The 21,486-nt window shown below is 37.4% G+C and overlaps 1 protein-coding gene across 7 annotated transcripts in view; it reads right to left on the minus strand.

The window, feature by feature from the left end:
- The window catches only part of CDC42SE2 (CDC42 small effector 2), a 96,078-nt gene that overhangs the window by 39,888 nt on the left and 34,704 nt on the right, over positions 1 to 21,486 (minus strand). For 4 of the 7 annotated variants that reach the window (XM_032260554.1, XM_032260505.1, XM_032260432.1 and 1 more), the window contains exon 2: positions 19,486 to 19,651. The exons of 2 other annotated variants lie outside the window; for them this stretch is intronic. The gene's annotated coding sequence lies outside the window, so the exon portion shown is untranslated. Of the gene's footprint in view, positions 1 to 13,535; positions 13,548 to 19,485; positions 19,652 to 21,486 lie in introns of those variants that run through there. One more of the 7 variants, XM_032260386.1, reaches the window with a different exon arrangement.

Genomic DNA, 21,486 nt, shown 5'->3' on the forward strand with positions numbered 1-21,486 from the left:
ACCTCAGCCTCCCAAAGTGCTGGGATTACAGGCATGAACCACTGCACCCGGCCAGGTTTACTTCTACAATTCAATTTGGACATTCATATTTTATAGGTTGTAGTTAGGTAATATTTCACAATTTACTCAAACTTTTTCTAATATCTTCTTTTTCCCACTCAAATCTCAAGTATTTAACACCAAACATGTATCCATCATTATGGTAGGGCACATAAGAGGGAACATTATTATACTGGCTCAAACATGAGAGTTTGCAATATCAAGCAAGAGGGAAGCAAAATACATTGAAAACTACTCTCCCATTCTTTAATATCCACTGTCTCCTCCCATTTGTGTGAGACTAACTGCCATGTTCATTTTTCCCTCTCTTTAATAATCTTCCTCTTTTTCCTTTCTGCCATTCTTCTTACTTCTCTATTTCTCTCTCTTCCTTTTCCATCTCTTTATCCATATTCCCTAAATCCTTCCTTAGCTCCCTAGGGTTAGAAATAATGATGCCGTGACACAAACATGGCAGGTTTTCAGTGTATTATAGATGACAAACTGAAATGTGTATTTTCATTCTGAACTTCTCTCTTCAGTCTACTAGACATTTATATCCACCTGCTAGGAAGCATCTCCTGCAGTCTCCTGGTCACCATAAATCAATACATGCAAACTTGAATTTACTGTCTTTTTCCTCCTATTTCTATGATACTGTTCTCAGTGGCTGGAACCACCGTACAGTTTATCAAGCAATGCATATTAAAATTCTGTCCTACTACCTACAGTTTTCTGAATAAAACCATCCTGTAAAATGTCATCTTATATTTAAACAAATCTTTACTGTTATTCAAAATAATATGAGCACATAGACTTTTTAAAGATCAATGAATAATATACGTTGAAAAGCTAAAGTGGGTGGATTGTCTGAGATCAGACCAGGCTGGCCAATAAAGTGAAATCTCGTCTCTACCAAAAATACAAAAATTAGCTGGGCATGGTGGCACATGCCTGTAGTCCCAGCTACTAGGGAGGCTGAGGCACGAGAATCGCTTGAACCTGGGAGGTGGAGGTTACAGTGAGCCAAGATCACACCACTGCACTCCGGTCTGAGTGATAGAGCAAGACTCTCTCAAAAAAAGAAAAAAAAAAAAAAATCAATGAATAATAAAAAGACTATTAAAAATGGCAAATCTCTGACCTGTGCCTCTCCATCTCTTAGTGGGAACCATTTCTAACATACCAAGCTGTTTCTTCCAGTATTTACTTTTTTTTTTCTTTTTGAGAGGGAGTCTCGTTCTGTTGCCAGGCTTGAGTGCAGTGGCGCAATCTCAGCTCACTGCACCTTCCAACTCCTGGGTTCAAATGATTCTCCTGCCTCAGCCGCCTGAATAGCTGGGGTTACAGGCACACACCACCATGATCGGCTAATTTTTGTATTTTCAGTAGAGATGGGGTTTCACCATGTTGGCCAGGCTGGTCTCGAACTCCCGACCTCAAGTGATCTACCTGCCTCAGTCTCCCAAAGTGCTGGGATTCCAGGTGTGGGTCACTGTGCCCAGCCAATATGTGCTTTCTAATAGTTAACTGTAGGTGGTAAGCTTCTCAGTTGTCTAAAACTGCAGTTTTTAATTTTAATTTTGGAATAATTTCAAACTTACAGCAGAGTCGCTAATATAAAACAGAAATCTCTCATGTATCCTTCACCCAGATCTACTGTTAAAAAGAGTATCTATAGAGTAGGTCCCTCTTAACCCAGAGAGAAAATGCTCCAAGGCCCTCAGTGTATGCCTGAAACCATAAATATTACCGAACCCTATGTAAATTATGTTTCTGCCTGTACACTGACAGACGGGTAGCATATAGAGTAGATATACTGCACAAAGGGATGATACACGTTCCAGATGAGACAGAGCAGGCTGGTTGAAAATTTCATCATGCTACTCAAAATGGCTGCAATTTAAGACTTATGACTTATTTCTGAAATTTTCCATTTAATATTTTTGGACCACAGCTGACCAAAGGTATCTGAAACCACAAAGCAAAACTACGAATAGGAAGGGACTACTGTATTTTTTTCCTTTATTCTTGCATCACAATTTAGCTAAGTATAGAATTCTTGGTTGAAAGTACTTTTCCGTCAGTTCTTTGCAGATGTTATTCTAACCTCTATTGTTGCTGATGAAAAAAGTTGACTGTCAATCTAATTCTTGGTTGTTTGAATATAAAATTCTTTTTTTGCTATAGGTGTTTTGAAGATTGTCTTTGTACTTGGCTTTAATTTCACAGAATCTCTAGTTTCCAATTTATTTTTATATATTTAGGACTCTTTCACCTGTTTCTATTCTGCTATTTAACCTAACTATTAATTTTCTCCACAATGACTGTCTTTTAGTTCAATAATCATAATTTTTTTTTTTTTTTTTTTTTTTTTTTTTTTGTTTGGGTCTCACTCTTTCACTCAGGCTGGAGTGCAGTGGTACAATCTCAGCTCACTGCAACCTCTACCACCTGGGTTCAAGCAATTATCCTGCCTCAGTCTCCCAAGTAGCTGGGATTACAGGTACTCACCACCACACCTGGCTAATTTTTTTTATTTTCAGTAGAGATGGGGTTCCACCATGTTGGCCAGGCTGGTCTCAAACTCCTGACCTCAGGTGATCTGCCTGCCTCAGCCTCACAAAGTGCTAGGATTACAGGCGTAAGCCACCGTGCCTGGCTGGCCAAATGATTTTCACTTTAATAAGTTCTGTTTGGCTCTTTTACAAATTCACCTACTGTAGTATCTTAGTCCTGTATTTAGACATTTTAATTAAATATGTTTTTCTAATTATTTTGTTAATTCAATTCATAACCTTTTAATTACCCTTTTTGTCTAACTCTCCCTCATGTTGGACTGTTTCCTTATAATTATCTTACTATAGGAATTGTTTTTCCTGTGCAAGTCCAGGGCTCTCTGTTTGAAAAAGCATTCTTTTTTTCTTTTGAGATGCAGTCTCACTCTGCCACCAGGCTGATGTGCAGTGGCTCAATCTTGCTCGATCTTGGCTGACTGCAACCTCTGCCTCCCGGGTTCAAGCGATTCTTCTGCCTCAGCCTCCCAAGTAGCTGGGACTACAGGTGCACACCACCACGCCCAGCTAATTTTTTTGTATTTTTAGTAGAGATGGGGGTTTCACAATGTTGGCCAGGATGTTCTGGATCTCCTGATCTTGTGATCCACCCGCCTCAGCCTCACAAAATGCTGGGATTACAAGTGTAAGACACTGCACCCGGCCTGAACAAGCATTCTTAAAGAGCAGTTTGCATTTGCTACTGCTCAGAAATTCACCAGATCAGGCTCACAAGTTCAGGTATAAATTTTAACTTAATTCCTTGGCTTGAGATTCCTGTACCACATGGATATTATATGCTCATATGGCACACTGGTATGTAAGCACATATTTGAAATGGCAGTATGGTGTACTGGTTTAGAACTTAAGATTCTGAAACTACACAGCTGAAGTTTGAATTCTGGATTCCTCCACTCAGTAGCTCTAGCTACTTAACCTTTTTACATTCCAGTTTGCTGCTCTATAAAATGGAGCTTATCATAATATTTTCTCAAAGATTTACGAGAAGATTAAATGAGTAAATTTAAATTGCTTAGAAAATGAAGTCTCCACAACTCTCCAACTTCATTTTCCAACAGGATGGGCTCTACCTCCTTTCTATCACAGTCCCAGAGGTTCTTTAACAAATACTTATCATGGTAGTAGACAGAGCATTCTGCTCAAAACTTTGAACTGCCTCTGAAACACTAGTCACCTATCCCATGTATCAGGCCACTATATTTCTAGTGAGACTACATGAACAAAACAATACAAGAGTTGTGACTGCCGTGTAGACTTGAGGAACTGATGGTATTCATCCTGGCTATCACTTCAACTATCACTGATGACATGCTATGAAGGGCTTGGGATGAATTAGGCCACAGGTTTGCCATGTGCTGGTGTTAACAAGAGCTGTATACTGGCCAGTACAAAAGTAACTGTGGTTGTCCTTTACAAGCTCGTTGTGACTACTTGTTCATACATAACACAGTTACTAAATAATTTTTTAAATGTTCAAGCCTTTTTGTATATCCCTATACAGTCAGAATCATAGTGAACAATATTGGAGAAAAATGTTTTTCATTGTGGTATATGAAAGGATCTTTATTTTCATACTCAAAGCCTGTAATAATAGAAAGCTTTGATAATGATACTATGATGTGGAAGATTTCATAAACAGAAAATACTAGCCAGTTATCAAAGAACATGGACTATTTCTTATTTCTGGTCCATAAACTTACACGGACCATAATGGATCAAACAAGAGATTCACTATTCTTGGATTCTCCATTTTTTGTATGTTTTACCTTTTCAAAAAATATCACAGAAAATTTCCCTAGATTACAAAGAAAAGTCCAACTAGATGATAAAGACTTGATGTGAAAAAAAAAAATTTAATGTTAATCATACGTTTCACTATATACTTGGAAAAATACTATCTCATTTAAGTTTTTTAATCCTAAGAAGCATTATCCTTACTTTGGAAATGATGAAGTCACAGCTCAGACACAGTAATTAACTGAAGACAGACCATTTTCTCTGTATTCTTTTTTAAGAATATAGAAAAATGTTAATCTAATTTAATGCTATTTTTAATTATAATTATGTTGATTCTTATAAGCATTATCGAGGTAGAATGTGAATTAACATTCTATCTCTATTGTATTCGACTTGGTAACTTGTCTCAGTATTTACAAATAAATACTTGATACATTAATTTCAACATAAAAAATATATAGTACTGTAGAATATCCACGAATTTGACATTGGCAAAACCTGTGTTCAAAACAGATTTCACAACTGATTAGATAAGTGACATTCTATAGCCTCTCTGAATCAAAGTTTTCATTTATGAGAATTACACCAACTTTCCACGATTGCTCTAAAGCAGGATTTCTCAACCTCAGTGCTTCTGACATTTTCATTCAGATAATTTTTTTTTTTTTTGAGACAGGGTCTTGCTCTGTCACCCAGGCTGCAAGAGCAATGGTGCAATCACAGCTCATGGCAGCCTCAACCTCCTGAGCTCAAACAATCCTCTCACCTCAGCCTCCAGAGTAGCTAGGACTATGGACATGTACCACCACGATGAGCTACTCAAATTTATTTATTTATGTATTTTTTTGGTAGAGATAGGGTCTATGTTGTCCAGGCTAGTCTAAATTCCTGGGCTCAAGTTATCCTCTTGCTTTGGCTTCCCAAAGTGCTGGGATTACTGGAATTAAAGGAATGAGCCACCATGCCCAGCCTAGATAGTACTTTCTTGTGGGGACTGTCCTGTGCATTGTGGAGTATTTAGCAGCATCCTTCACCTCTATCCACTAGACATGAAGAGCACCCCTTTCCAACAGTTGTGACAGCCAAAAATGTCTCTAGACATTGCCAAATGCCCCTGGAGAGTGATCCCCCCAGCTAGGAACCACTGTTACAGTGAAAAATATTATTATAAAAGTGAACTGTAAAAGAAGTATCTGATATCCCTCTACTACAGAGAAACCCCTTCAGACGGGAGGGATAAGGAAAAGATTCCCTAAGCCAAAAATTAATGACATTCTCCTAAAAGCAACAATCAGGAATAAGAAAACTCCAATAACCTTATGTGCTATTGGTTATTCTTGGTTATTCCTCTAAATTCAGGTGCCCTTAGTGACTTGTGTGACCACAGAACAAGGACTGGATCTTAGAATGTCATAAAAAGCCTTAGAGCTTCTGCTCAGATTCCAACTACCCTAAAACCATCATGCTGGAAAGACCATGCGTAGGCATAGGCCCAATTAATCCCAGCTTTCCAGCCTTTCTAGCCAATCCACCAGACATATAAATAAAGCTGCTTAGAATCCTCCAGTCCTGACCACCTATTAGTTGAACACCACTGAATGGCCTTTGATGATGCTACATTTAAGAGAAGAATTGTCAACACTTCCCCAAATTCCTGACCTTCAAAATTGAGAGATTTAATAAAGTAGTTGTTAAGCCACTGAATTTTGAGGTAGTTTGTTTACAGTGATAGATAACTAGAGCTCTTAATTCTTTTTTTTTTTTTTTTGAGATGGAGTTTTGCTCTAGTTACCCAGGCTGGAGTGCAATGGCATGATCTCAGCTTACTGCAACCTCCACCTCCCAGGTTCAAGTGATTCTTCTGCTTCACCCTCTCGAGTAGCTGGGATTACAGGTACCCACCACCACACCCAGCTAATTTTTGAATTTTTAGTAGAGATGGGGTTTCACCATGTTGGCCAGGTTGGTCTTGAACTCCTGACCTCAGGTGATCCGCCCATCTTGGCCTCCCAAAGTGCTGGGATTACAGGCATAAGCCACTACGCCAGCCTGGAGCTCTTCATTCTTATGATTATTTTCATTTAGTTTGTGTATATTTTGTATGCCCATACTCCTCAATTAAAGATTTTTATGTGCTTCAAGAATATCTATCTTGTATAATTATCTTTATTGGCTCAAATGAAGTCATCCAATTCCTATCAAGATAGACTGTCATGGGCTTCTGGTCCCTTCTAACAAAATCAACTGTAGGGAAGAAAAAACAGAAGTAAATCTGGATTCCAGGAACAATAAGCAGCAACCACAAAAAGGAACAAAACTGCTGATGATACCAAAAGCTGTACTTAAACTTTTCTGAGAGGAAACCAGTAACCGGGAGCCAGAAGCAAAGGGAAGCAGAGGTAGGACTTAAAAGAGAGATACTCTAAAAGCCTTTTACGATTCTGCCTTTCCCTTCCCCTTGATTCCCCCTTAGCCACAGAAATTGGCAGCAACAACCTACATATCTTTTCAGCAGGATAAAATCAGGGTGACACAAAAGCCTTAGGGAGGAAAGCTCAGGAAAACAGGTACAGGCTAATGAGCCATCCTCTTGGCATTCACTCTTCCTGCCCCTCTCTGTGCCCCCACCACAAGGGGCAGGGGAGCTACATGGTTGTGAATTTCTGACCATGCGAATTTCTACCAAGTTGAGTTATAATCTAAGGAGATAACCTCTTTCTAGTAACCAATATTTATTAGAGTTTAAAAACAAATCCCAATCAGAATTTGCCTGATGCAGTAGCAGCCAACATGAGAACTTCATAGCGCTTCAGTGGTATCAAGTGGCTATTTGACCTGAGTCCCAAGTCCTTCCTCTCCTTAAACTCATCCTGGACATAAATTCCCTAACAGATATTATTAGATTAAGTGACTAATACCCCCAAAGGGACACCGACAAATAGACACATCTAGAACATAAAACTACTGTGAAAGAAAGACGACTCACTAAACAACTTATGCCATCAGAACCAGCATTATGAAAATGAATGATCCAGGAATGTATTCCTAAAAGTCAATGGGAGATATAAGTATATGAAGCCAAAACAAGAAACCATGAAAAAGAATCAAGTAGAAATACTGAGTATGAAAAACAGGCCATATCTAGATAACAGAGTTCCAGAAAGAGGGAGGGAAATGAAACATTTCAAAAGAAGAATAAACATTTCAAAAATAATGAGAATAACTTCTCAGGATTAAAGATTAAGCAAGAGTATAAAGGCTCAAACAGCCAAATAACAGAAGAGCCCATTCCTAGAAAATTAAGATTATCAAAGAAAAAAATCTCAAAGACCGGAGGGGGGGAAAAAAAAAAAAGAACAGTAATGCCAAAAGCAAAAAAAAATAAGATTAATATTTGTTATCACAAAAAGTGACCTGGATACAGGATGGGATAGTGTAAATCCATAATCCTTTACCCATAATCCTTGTAGCAGAGGTTTTTTGAGAATTCAGAATTGCTATGGTTTGAATGTATCCCCCAAAAAGACATGCACTGAAAACCAAATCCCCAAAAGAGTAATGCTGTCATCGTATTTAAGACTACATGCTCCATTACAACGGGTTAATTACAAAATGGCAAGTTCTATCTCCTCATTCATGATCTCTCTCTGTCCCCCTTCTGCCTTCTGTAGCAGCAAGATGTTGGCCCCTTGATCTTGGACTTCCCAGTTTCCAGAACAATGAGCCAATAAATTTCTGGTTCATTATAAATTACCCAGTCTGTGGTATCTCATTATAGCAGCACAAAACAGACTAAGACAACAATTTTTCAGATTTTATAAAGATAATATGGTGTCTGCATGTATATCACATATTAAGTAACATCCACAACAGCATCTAATGCACTAACCCGTAATTTAACTCATTAATATCTTCAAGCAAAATCTATAAAATTAAAACGAAATGAGATGAATAAAATCCATAAGTAGCTTCATACAAGTTTGGTTTGGGTATTGTTGTCAAATGAACTACGAAAAATCCTTTGGTTCTTTGATTTTAGAGTTCCAGGAAAGGGGCTCTAGCCTGTATTTTAAAAGTCTTGAATTAAAATAACTTAGAATTTTATATTCAAAACATCATTCCAATATGAAGTTTAAACAAAAATATTTTCTTTTTTCTTTATTTTTTTGAGACGGTGTCTTGCTCTGTCACCTATCTCAGCTCACTAGAATCCCTGCCTCCTGGGTTCAAGCAATTCTCCTGCCTCAGCCTCCTGACTACGTAGCTGGGACTACAGGGTGCACCACCACGCCCAGCTAATCTTTGTATTTTTAGTAGAGACAGTGTTTCACCATGTTGGCCAGGATGGTCTCAATCTCTTGACCTCGTGATCCACCCGCCTTGGCCTCCCAAAGTGCTGGGATTATAGACGTGAGCCACCGTGCCCAGCCTGTTAAGAATATTTTCAACATACGAAAGCCTCAAAGTGTCACATAAAGCTCACTAACTACACATTTCGAGGAATAATCAAAAGAAAAATAAATATAGGAGGTATTCCAAGAGATAAAGAAAGTATTCCAAGAGATAAAGAAAGTAAAAGTAGTCAAATACCTTAGTAGCCATAAAAAGTGATCTAAAGTACCTACAATATACTCACTACAGATGAGGAGTCAGGAAACACACTAAAAAAAAGTATGAGAATGCTAGAGTATCTGTCATATTTAAGGGAAGAAAAAGCCATTTTAAGTTAGTAAGAAATATACAGAAATAAACTGTGGAATGGGACTAAAGGGAAATTATTATAAGAACAAAAATATAAAAAAATTAAACTTACTGAATGAAAAGCAGGAATGGAGTTAAGCAACAGGGAAAGGGATCAAATTAAACCCAATTAGAACAGTAATTACCATAATTACTGTAAAAAATGTAAATGAAGTGAACTTGCAATTTAAAGACAAATTGGTACAAAAACTTTTTTTATGCCAGGTTAAAAAAAAAAAAAAAATGACAGAGCAACATCCTACCTGCAGGAGAAATATTTAAGAAAGGATAAACCAAACAAATATGAACCACAACAAAACTAACGTAGCAATCTTAATAAAATTTAAGGCAGGCCAACCACGGTGGCTCATGCCTGTAATTCCAGCACTCTGGGAGGCCAAGGCAGAATGATTGCTTGAGTCCAGGAGTTCAAGACCAGCCTAGCCAACATAGGCAGATGCTGTCTCCCTAAAAAATAAGCATAATAAAAAATAAATATAACAAAATTTAAGGTAAAAAATATCAAGAAGGACAAAGTAAGATATTATATATTTATAAAAACAGTAGAACAAGACCGGGTGCAGTGGCTCATGCCTGTAATCCCAGCACTTTGGGAGACCAAGGCAGGCAGATCACAAGGCCAGGAGATTCAGACCATCCTGACCAACACAGCAAAACCCCATACCGTCTCTACTAAAAATACAAAAATTAGCTGGGCGTGGTGACACGTGCCTGTAATCCCAGCTACTCAGGAGGCTGGGACAGATTCGTATGAACCAGGGAGCTGGAGGTTGTGGTCAGCCAAGGTCACACCACTGCACTCCAGCCTGGGCGACAGAGCGAGACTCCATCTCAAAAAAAAAAAAAACAAAAAAAAACAAAAAAAAACACACAATCATCGTTAACACATCCACATCAAACAAAGTCTCAAAATATATGTCAGAAACAACTATAAAAAATGCAGGGAGAAAAAGATAAAATCAACTGTAGTTGGAAATATTAACCATACAGATTGCATTATCTTACAATAATGGGATAAAACTGGAAATTAACTAGTTTTTCCAAAAAGATGGTTTTCAAAACCTCATTAGGAAACTAAATATGTAACTAAGATTAAAAAGTAAAATCATCAAGAAAATTTTAAAATAGACATTAACAGTAATGAAAATTCAAGACTACTCTCTAACTGGATCAATTTTGATGACTTGGACACCTCTGAGCCAATTACTGCATAAGCCAACTGGTTCCTTGAACCAAGACTAGAATTAGGCTGATTTGCTTAGGCCAACAGGAATCTACAAGTACAATGGAAGAAGCAGGGGGTAGTGAGGGGGAAATCTGATTACCATATTAAGAAGAAAGAAGAGATAGATGGAACAGCAGGGAGGCAACAATGCTGACACAGCTTTAATTCCAGTTCAGCCACCATCTCTAAGGTTAGTTACTGAACATATAATTTGAGATGGGATCTCATTTTCCTTATGTAAAAAATGAACATGATATTTAACAGTCCCTTTAGCTCTAGGAGTTTGCAACTACATCAGTTGTTTTATTCAGGCTAACACAGAGCCTGGCACGTACTATATCATTTGGTATGAGTGAGCAGAATGACTAAGAAGTTTACCACACTCAATTCTGAGAGATTCTTAGGGCTACTACCTAAAAAACAAACTAATGGATCGCCAATAAATAAACAGGAAAAGTATGCAAATTTTTAAATCCACAAAGGGGAAGCTGGTAAGCTTCTTTTAAAATATTCCAAGTTCCTAATTTAAAAAATGGAAATTAAAACAGAAAATTCAACTACCATTTCATATTTATTCAAATATTCAATGTTGTTAAAGAAGTAGAGAAACTAGCAACCACATATACACTATAGTAGCTTTGTAGATTGGTAGTGCTTTTAGAAATTTTCAAAATTTTCACATTTAATGCATCAGTATCACTTCTAGAAATCCAGAAGTAATCCTGACTAGTCCAAAAGAAAATGACATACCTATATACACAAAAATGTTTTCCTGCAATATTTCTTACTGTAAGAGGGAAAACTCAGACACAACCTAAACGTATAACAACCAGTAATAGTTAAATTACAGTTAAATAACAGATTATGTAGCTATTGTCACAGTATTCAGAGAACATATTTAACAACTTTTATTATTTAAGGGCATCTAAAGAGTCCAATAATGACAAGGAATTTACATTAAAACTGATATGAGGATTTGATTTTTAAAATTTAAAACCTAAAAGCTTGTTTCTAAACATCTGACAAATTTTGTACCCCATGTTTTGAAAATGTCTGGACTTTACCAAGAATGGGCCAACAATTACATTTTGGATATCATTTACAGAAATATTAACTTCCAAGAGTATCTGGGGTATTTTTGTACGCTAAAGGAGAAGATAATATAGCTACTCTTATTGAGTGTGCTGCTTATGAGCTTTTGGACTTTTAAACAAAATGTGTAGAAAACTTCCAGTATCTACTATGCCAAAGAAAGTATTGGTCTTATTTTTACTACGTGCTTTATATTTTTGTCTGTTTCATTAGCTCAGCTCCACATGAGACCAGTGCACGCCTTGATTTCTGGAAGGTTGCCCCAATTCTTTTCTCCTAGGCCTTGTTGCCAGGGTTGCAGCTGCACAACCAATTCTTATTAAAATGTAAGTCTTTGAAATGTAGGTCTATGGAAGGGGATATAAAGGATTTCATTATCTTTTCTCAAAACTCACAATAAGGATTAAACTCCCACCCTTCCCATGCCATACCACTACTTGTACCCTTCTCTACCAAGTCACACACCAAATATAATAAAGACAGCAGCTCAGTCTTTAATAACCAAATAAAAACAACAATAAAGGAGAAAGCTTCACAGTAATGAACCTTAAGGTCTAGCAAAAGTTATTAAAAAATTACCTCTAATATTCATGATATAATCATAGGCTACAGCTGGATACTCAAGATTGATGTGATTTTAGAAATAATACTTCTAAATAAATGCTTGCAAGAAAAAATAGGTATTCCACAAAAACAATTTCAGAATAATAATTTCAGAAACTTCAAGTCAGAAAAACAAGAGCTGCAAGTAATTTGCTCAAAATGTAAAACACTTTATAAGCTATTAATTTTGTTGAAGACTTACACCCCTAAAATGTTTTTGAAAAAGAAGGAAAAAATTTAAGGAAAATTTACATTCCTTTCTATTTTTTACTAGAATCTCATGTACTTTTGTCTCTGGACAAAATTCTTAACAACTTATCTTGCTCTTGAACAATTTATGATTAAATTCATCTTGTAAGAAAAGTTAACACAAAACTGTCAAGACCATAAAGATAAAACTATTTTCAATTAAAAGTAAACTAACAGATTAAATCCTCTCACGTAAAGTAAAATGACATATAGTATTTTATTAAAACATATTATTTTGAATGTTGGTACACTACTGGAATTCTACTAACATGCAGAACCTTCGAATTTTAACTGTGTTAGAGAAAAGAATTAAGGTTAGCAAAATTACCTGAGGTGAAGTATAATATCATAGTCTATTCCCTAGGTGATTCAGTTAAATAAAATAAAAATAATAATAATAATAATAAAAAAAACGAGACAGAGTAAGAGGTACAATCCCTTGAGGATCTTATAAAACATGTACTTCAAGTTACAGAAACAAAGTACATTGAGATACAACTCTAAAAAGTGGCTACTAGCTGTATTTTTTAGTAATAAAACTGAAATCATTAACTTAAACGTACTTCATAACTTCATAAGCTTTTTAAATATAGAAGAAATATATGATTAAAACACTTGCTAAAAATACAGATAGGGGGCCAAGCACAGTGGCTTATGCCTGTAATCCCAACAATTGGGACGCCAAGGTGGAAGGATTGCTTGAGCCCAGGAGTTTGAGACGAGACTAGGCAACATAGGGAGACCCTGTCTCTATTTAAAAAAGCCAGATGTGGTGGCACATGCCTGTGGTCCAACTACCTGGAGGGCTGAGGTGAAGGGATTGCCTGAGTCAAGAAGATTGAGGGTGCAGTGAGTCATGATTGTCCACTATACTCCAGCCTGGGCAACAGTGTGAAGATCTGTCTCAAAAAGAAAGAAGAAAAAAAAATTGGTATCACCTCACACCCCTTAGGATGGCTATTATGGAAAAAAAATAATAAAATAAATGCATAAATGCTGGCAAGGACGTGAAGAAACTGAATATTTGTGCACTGTTGGTGAGACCATAAAATGGTGCTACTGCTATAGAAAACATTAGGACAGGCCCTCAATAATTAGAAATACTCTCTTAATTCTGGGATATATTCGGAAGAACTGAAGGCAGAGTCCTGAAGACATATATGCCCATCCACAGTCATACTAGCACGATTCACAACAGCCAAGAGGTGGAAGCAACCCAAATGTTCAACATAAGAACAGATAAACAAACATACAATGGAGTATCATTGAGCCTTAAAAAGGAAGGGCAGTGGCACATGCCTGTACTTCCAGCTACTTAGGAAACTGATACCAGAGGACTGGTTCGGCCCACAACTTCAAGGCCGGTCTCGGCAATAGAGCAAGATTTCATTTCTTTTAAACTAAAAAAATAAAAATAAAAAGGAAGGAAATCCTGTCATGCTATAACATGAATGAGTCTTGTGAACACTATACTAGTAAAATAAGCCAGTCACAAAAACATAAATACTGTATGATTTCACTTATATGAAGAATCTAAAGTAGTCAAATTCATAGAAATGAAGTAGGGGGGTACTAGAGGATGGCAATAGGGAGAAAGGAAAATTTGTTGTTTAATGGGTACAGAATTTCAGTTTTGCAAAGAGAAAAAGTTCTGGAGATTGGTTGCACAACAGTGTGAATATACTTAACACTACTAAACTGTAAACTCAAAAATGGGTAAGATAATACATTTTATGTGTCTTTTACCACTACTGCAGAAAAAAAATTTCTAATGTAGATTGGGAGGGCCTCACCCTTGGAAATTCTAATGAGCTGAAAAAGATGAAAATTAGGTGGATTCTTTTTTTCCTTTTACCCAGTATCACACTTTGTGATTTTGGTGGGGATGACAGAATTAAGTTTCCTTTCCACCATCATCCTACCCACCCAGTTGTCTTCCCTTAATACAGCCCCTAATATTAGCTTCTTGTGTAGCCTTTCACAGATACTTTATGAATATATCAGCATATAAGTATATTCATTTTTAAAAAATATTTTTATGTAACATCATACAACACTGGCACCTTTTTCACTTAACACCTTATCTTGGAAATCAGGCAATATCAGTAACATTTTAAAAGAATGAGATCTCACTATGTTACCTAGGCTGGATCTGAACTCAAGTTCAAGCAATATGTTACCTAGGCTGGATCTGAACTCAAGTTCAAGCAATCCTTCCCTACAGGCTTCCCAAATAACTAGGACTATAGGCATGTGTCATTACATCTAGCTAATATCAATAACTTTTTAAAAAACTGCCTCTTTTCAGTTTTAAAGGCTGCATTTTTTTTATCATACTGATAAAGATAGTCTTTCATAGATGGAAAGCTGAATTGTTTCTAATATTTTACTATTACAGTACTGCAAAGAATGACCCTGTATATTCGCACATGTGAGAATATGATGAACTAAACCCAAAAGCTACAGAATTTAACCATAAGATAAATTACAAGAAGTAAAACTGGTGTATCAAAGAGCATGTACATTTAAATATTTGGTAGGCATTTTAAATTTTGGCCCATATTTTCCAAATCTCCTAAAGGAATGTGCCAACCCATACTCCCTCTAACAAGGCATTAGAATATCTACATTTCTTTCAAAAAACGTTTTCTAAGGCTTCTCTAACTCCAAGAATATAAAGAAAAATCTATTTTCTTCCTCTGAAGGATCAGATTTTTTTTTTTCTGATAGCTACGCAGCCATAATATTACCAGAAAGAAAAAAAATAATTTTTTCCACTGTTCTGATGTGCCTTTATTATATTCTAAATTTCCATGTGAATCTGGGACTCTTTTTATTCCATACCAATCTAATCATATGCCAGAATCAAATGTCTTAATTACCATAACTGTAGAATACATTTTTATTTTTGAGACAGTCTTGCTCTGTTGCCCAGGCCAAAGTGCAGCGGCGGTGATCTTGGCTCACTGCAACCTCTGTTTCCCGGGTTCAAGCAATTCTCCTGCCTCAGCCTCCTGAGTAGCTGGAATTACAAGCATGTACCACTATGCCTCACTAATTTTTGTATTTTTAGAGACGGGGTTTCACCATGTTGGCCAGGATGGTCTCAAGCTCCTGATCTCAAGCAATCTGCCAGCCTTGGCTTCCCAAAGTGCTGGGATTACAGGCGTAAGCCACTGTGCTCAGCCAGGATACATTTTTAATATCTGGAAAAACTAGTTCCTTTTTTATTTTTTAATGTTTTATCTTATTTATTTATCTACTTATTTTTTGAGAGAGACTCGCTCTGTCACCCAGGCTGCAGTGCAGTGGTACAGTCTCGGCTCACTGCAATGTCCATCTCCCAGGTTCAAGCAATTCTCTTGCCTCAGCCTCCTGAGTAGCTGGGATTACAGGCCTGTGCCATCATGCCTGGCTAATTTTTTTTTCTTCTATTTTTAGTAGAGACAGGATTTCATTATGTTGTCCAGGCTGGTCTCGAGCTCCTGACCTCAAATGACCGGCCCACCCTGGCCTCCCAAAGTGTTGGGATTACGGGTGTTAGCCACCATGCCTGGCCTAGTTCTTTTTTAAAATGTTCATTCTTTTAAAGAATTTTTCTGGATAATCTTCCTTATTTTTGTCCTTATAAATTTTAGATTCAACTAATCTTTTAAAATCCTTTAAAAATTTTTATTGGGATCATGTTACAGACTGGAAGAGAATAATATTTTTCGGATACTGAATTATGATGGTGAGTTTCTATCTAAGTATTCTTTTGAGTCTTAAGTGATTCTGCTAAAAGAGATCCACTTTTTGAGAAACAATACTGCCTGTCAAAGTAGACAGTAGTGGTGCTTGGTAAGGGGCAAAGGAAGCCATTACACAGAGTGTGAGCTGTGTCTATAGGGGGGACTACAGCCTAAGTATATCAGGTATCAACACAAATTTATCCTTGTTGAGAAGACCAATAAAATTTCTTTTATTGGTAGAGGTAGAACTATACTACAAACCACTTTCTATGGCCCTAAGGTAAGAAAACAACTGCAGCTGAAGTAAGCAGTTTAGAATTCCATTCCATGCAAGAACTCAAAATCGGTGCTGTACTATAGGTTTGGAAAACCAGAATGAAGCGAGGCACTGAAGGTAGGGGGAAAAATTCACATTGAGGCTTGGAAAAATTCTTTCCCCTACCTACCACTCCCAACTCATCCCAGCACTGAGAGGCTGAGGCAGGTGAATCACTTGAGGTCGGGAGTTCCAAACCAGCCTGGTTACGTGGTAAAACCCTGTCTCTATTAAAAACACACAAAAATTAGCCAGGCATGGTGGCAGGTACCTGTAATCCCAGCTACTCAGGAGGCTGACGCAGGAGAATTGCCCAAACCTGGGAAGCAGAGGTTATAGAGAGCCAAGATCACACCATCACACTCCAACATGGGTAACAGAGTGAGACTCTGTCTCAAAAAAAAGAATGCATTATGTATTATCTGCCAACCTGCACATCTGTGTCAGAGACCTCCATACCTAACTCACAATTCAAGTTTTAATAAGTCCCTGAGTTCTTATTATACAGGTGTATAATTGAGAGTTGAGAAGGATATGTCAGCTAGGATGTTTTCACAAAAATTTAAGAGAAAATCCAAAACCAGCTGGATTAAAGAAGACATCTACTGGCTCATGCAACTGTAAGTCTCGAGGTACGGCAGCCTCAGGGAAGGGTTGATCCAGCAGCTCAAATGGAGTAATGAGAGTATGGCTTTTTTCTTTGCTCTGTTCATTCAGTGTTGGCTTCTTCACCAACTAAGTTTCCTTTCATGGCCAGAAGACAGCTGCCAGAAATTCAATGACTATGTTTTCAGCTTGAAATTCACAAAAACTTAAGTGTCTTCATCTCAGCATTCCTAGCAAACGTCCTAAAGTTCACTCTGCTTGATCTGGCTTAGGCTGCATGCCTGCCATGATTGCCTTAGGTAGGAAACATGTTCCATTTCTACAAAATATATATGAAATACAGCACATTAAAGTTGACCTTAATGACTTAAATGTCTTGTATTACTAAATAATAGTACTACTGCATTTAAATTGATGGGTAAAGCACATCATACAATGTTCTCTATCTTCTTAAAAAGTTATTCTCCTGGCTGGGCACAGTGGCTCACACCTGCAGTTCCAGCACTTTGGGAGGCCACGGCAGGTAGATCTCCTGAGCCCAGGAGTTCAAGACCAGCCTGGACAACATGGTGAAACACTGTCCCTACAAAAAATATAAGCTAGCTGGGCGTGGTGGTGCACACCTGTAGTCCCAGCTATTCCGGGGGCTGAGGCAGGAGGATCGCTTGACCCCAAGAGGTAGAGGTTCCTGGCGTCTTGGGCTCAAATACATGGGCACAGGCAGAGAGCCAAGATCACACTCCAGTCTGGGCAACAGAGTGAGACCCTGTCTCAAAAAAAGAAGAAGGAGGGGAAAAAAAGTTATTCTCTCAGATTTTCATCAGAACCCATGAATGTAAATCTCTTTTTGAAGGATTCAAAATATATTACCAGCTTCACTGGTCAAATCATAAACATAGGTTTTATCATTTTTCTTTTTTCTATAACCGAAAGTAACACCATAGATTTTCAAGAAGAAAAAAAGGTTCTTATCCCATACTTTTTCAATATAATAACATGGTTTGAAAGAAAATATAGAAGCAAACATGAATATCTAGAGCTAGACAATAAAAAAAAAGGTTTCAGAGCTTTAAAAAAACATAAGCAACTAGATCATCCAACCTATGCCCCAAGATCCCTCTTACTACATCACCACCAAACCTCCCCCTACCTCCCCTAAAACACAGAGTCCTAAGAACAGAGTGGGGATGCATACTTTAAGGAATCTTTCTGTGAATGTGCATTCCAAAGCCAAATACAAATTATTACTGAATTATGTTTCTTACTATTGATGTTCCTTATTCCTATAATTAGCACAGAATATAGAAGGCAAACTATTCCGTTTTTATAATGGAGATAAAAGTGAAATTCCATTAGATTGAAAGCCAATACACAAACATGAAGGAGAAAATCTGGTTCTGAAGGTAACGTTGGAAAAAATAAAATACATCATTGTCTAGAGTAGAATTAACCACTTGAAAATGTGAAGTCTTTTAAACACTAGAAGTCTTAAAGAAAAAACAAACTTCACTCATAAGCCTAGAGAGAAGCAATGTGGTTAAAGAAAAGGATGTGAATTAAAAAAAAAAAAAATCTCTGTAATTATTAGATTCTAAGGATTGGTTTTTCAAGTACTTTACCAATCAAGAAATTCAGTTACGTAAATGTGTATTAATGAGATTATTAAGAAGTATTAGGGTCAGGTACAATAGGAATATAAACATAGCCCTTGACTTCAGAAAGCTTTTAAGTGGCTACAAAGAACATGATCAAGTAGAAATGCATGTGACACTAAAAATAAATAACTAAATAAATAAGAAAGCCTTTGGGTATCAGAAAAGGAAGAAATCAAACGAATCTGTACGATTTCTACAGTAAATAACGGGAAATCTCAAGGCAAAACTGCTTAAACAATAAGAAAACTCCAGTAGAGTGGCTACAGGCATAGTAAATGGGACTCTAGCTATTTTTCTCCAATTCCCTTGGATCTTCCTCCTCCACCTAAGACATCACCTTCAGGCTACTAAAAAGATGGCTGCAGCACTTCCACATGTCACATCCAGATAACATCAGCTCTGCGGAGAAGAGGGGCCGTCTATTTTCTTCCTTTTCTCAAAAGCAAGAAAAATTTCCCCAAAAGCCTCTTGCAGATGTCCCTTTTGTCTCTCACTGGACAAAACCGTCTCTCATGTCCATTCCTAAAACAATCACGCCCAAAGAGAATGAGACCTACCACAACCAAGATTAGAATGGATGCTAGCAACTATCATGACCATCATTTAAATGCTGGCTGAATATTTCAATATGATATTTCAGGCCTTGGACTGAAGAAGAAATAATAGAGAAAAATGCCTAGGCAAAGGAAAGGATGTACCTAACTGGAAGAGGAAAGCCAAGCTCTGAAATCATACATTAAACATGTTAGGGATAAATAATTCCCTTAAACTGCACTGCTGTCCTCCTCTGTAATTCAAAAATTAACATCAGCAAATGCTAAGAATGTAGAAGTCATCCTCTTTTTATGGAAAGGCTTAAGGTTATTTAATTATCAGTGGGGACAATCAGACTTACCACTCCTCATCAATGGAGTAACACATTCAGCTACTTCTGGTTTGAGAACATTCCATATTATGCATACAGATGAGACTCTGCAGATTCACTGTCAGTAGTTATTCCTTGCAGATTTCTTCTCATTTGGGTTTCACTCAAAAATTCACACACTCAAAACTGGCCCTATCTGCAAATGAAAGTATGTAATTAGGAGGCAAAAAGCTACAGAGAGTTAATTCTCCTTCCCTCATCTATAATTAACTGATCCATATAAAGACCAAACTCAAACACTAGACTCACTAACCACCATGTTTAACCTAAGCAACCTGCTTTTCAATACCATAACGTGCTTATTATACATAGTTACCACACTTTTCCCACCATATAAATTTATTGTTGCTTCCACAGTATAGCTACCCACCAGGCAGAATCCAGCAGACAGATACCTTTGGTGGACCCACACTAGGTTGATTTCTATGGTTAAAGGATAACTGTCTACATTTATAACTCGGGAGTTTACATGAAAATCCAGATTTCCGACCTCTTTTGAAAAATACGAATATCTGGCAATACTGGGCTCACATTCCCATAGGGAAACAATCTTCTGGAGCTGATTAGCAGCTAGATAACCCTGTGGATGGGGCATTGCTGTTCTCCACAGAGGTCATCACTCTCTTCTATATTACAGCCTGGCTCACAGTTACTTGTCTGTACCCTGCAGGCATCTGAGCCTGCAAACTCTGCTACCTATTTCTAATAGCTCCCAGGGAACATTTTATTATTTTCACAGCCAAGCATGTTTTCTGACTTGAGGATATAATATAGCATAAAGGGATAACAACATGGACTTAAGAGTCAGAAGCTGGAGTTCAAATTCTGCAAATGACTAGCTGTGTGACCTCAAGTCCAAATAAACCTATAAGCATTAACACAGTAGACAAAACAAATCTAAAATCTAACATGTCCAACCAGAATTGATAATCCTAAATTGACTGCTTTTTCAGTCTTCATCATCTCAATAAATCCCACCATAATTCACATAACTTCCGCTCAAGCCACAAACTCTCCCTTTGTCTCTCAAAGTTATCACCAAGGCAATTGATTCTCCCTCCAAAATACATAATTTGAACAGACTCTTAGAAGTCCAGCCATAAAAACAAACAGCAATTCATCCTTCAGAATCAATTACTTTGCTGAAATTGCCTATAAATTTAACGCCTTAAATAATGGTAGCTTGAAGTGCCAAGGTTCCATATTATGAGGAATGTTAGTGCTTCATTAAAGGGAAAATGAAAACCATTGGGGTAGTTGCAGCTCACTCCTTGCAAGATATTGATATTACATTTTATATACTTACATATTTCTTCAACTCTAAACTGACAGTGAACTAAGAGGCTATGCTAACTCTGAAAATGAAATTAGGAAAACCAAAAGACTACTATTAACTGAATAAGTTTAGGAAGGTTGCAGGATCAATACTCAAAAGCCAAAATTAAGACTCAAAAATCAATTATATTTCTGTAGAATAACTGTACAAAGAATAATCAGAGGCCGGGCACAGTGGTTCATATCTGTAATCCCAGCACTTTAGGGGGCCAGGGTGGGAGGATTGCTTGAGGCCAGGATTTGAAGACCAGCCTGGGAAAACATAGTGAGATCCTGTCTCAACAACAACAAAAAAATGTTTAAGTTAACCAAGCACGGTGGAGCATGCCTGTAATCCCAGCTACTCAGGAGGCTGAGGCAGGAGAATCAGAGGCAGAGGTTGCGGAGAGCTGAGATTGTGCCACTGCACTCCAGCCTGGGCAACAGAGCAAAACTCCATCTAAAAAAAAAAAAAAAAAAAAAAAATCTCAGCTGATCTTTTTGTAGAAGAAACTGGCATGTTTATTCTAAAACTATGGTTTAGCCGGATGTGGTGGCACACACCTGTAATCCCAGCTACTCGGAAGGCTGAGGGCTGCGGGAGGAAGATCGCTTGAACCCAGGAGACAGAAGTTACAGTGAGCCAAGACTGTGCCA

This window comes from Sapajus apella, unplaced genomic scaffold (genome assembly GCF_009761245.1).
Source record: "Sapajus apella isolate SASKATOON/1434 unplaced genomic scaffold, GSC_monkey_1.0 scaffold1, whole genome shotgun sequence".
NCBI lineage: Eukaryota > Metazoa > Chordata > Mammalia > Primates > Cebidae > Sapajus > Sapajus apella.